The sequence below is a fragment of the Myotis brandtii genome, unplaced genomic scaffold (genome assembly GCF_000412655.1).
Source record: "Myotis brandtii unplaced genomic scaffold, ASM41265v1 scaffold1518, whole genome shotgun sequence".
Classification (NCBI taxonomy): Eukaryota; Metazoa; Chordata; class Mammalia; order Chiroptera; family Vespertilionidae; genus Myotis; species Myotis brandtii.
Window position 1 is genome coordinate 6,431 of NW_005355493.1, and position 440 is coordinate 6,870.

The 440-nt window shown below is 48.4% G+C and overlaps 1 non-coding gene across 1 annotated transcript; it reads right to left on the bottom strand.

Annotated features, from left to right (window-relative positions):
- Positions 1–48: 48 nt before the first annotated feature.
- Positions 49–122, bottom strand: TRNAR-GCG. Its single transcript has one exon. It is a non-coding gene; the product is annotated as a tRNA-Arg (tRNA).
- Positions 123–440: the final 318 nt, after the last annotated feature.

Sequence of the window (440 nt, forward strand, 5' to 3'; positions counted from 1 at the left end):
GCCTCCCGCACGCCCCCTACTGGGGATCGAGCCCACAACCCGGGCCTGTGCCCTTGACCGGGAATCGAACCCGGGACCCTCCGGTCCGCGGGCCGAAGCTCTAACCACTGAGCCACACCGGCCGGGGCTCCCACATGTGGTTTCAATGGAGGCCCCGGTGCTGTCAGCCCAGCGGCTCAACCAGGCCATTAACTTCACTTTCCAGAGAGAAAGAGAGAGAGAGAGAGAGAGAGGATGCCACAGGCATTCTCGATTTCAAAAAGTGGATTTTTTCCCCTTTTATTTTATTATTATTATTTTTTTTTTTGGTCAAAATGGCTCAAGCATTGTGTGGAGAATTCATTCTGTCCACCAAGAAAGAAAGAAAGAAAGAAAGAAAGAAAGAAAGAAAGAAAGAAAGAAAGAAAGAAAGAAAGAAAGAAAGAAAGAAAGAAAGAAGG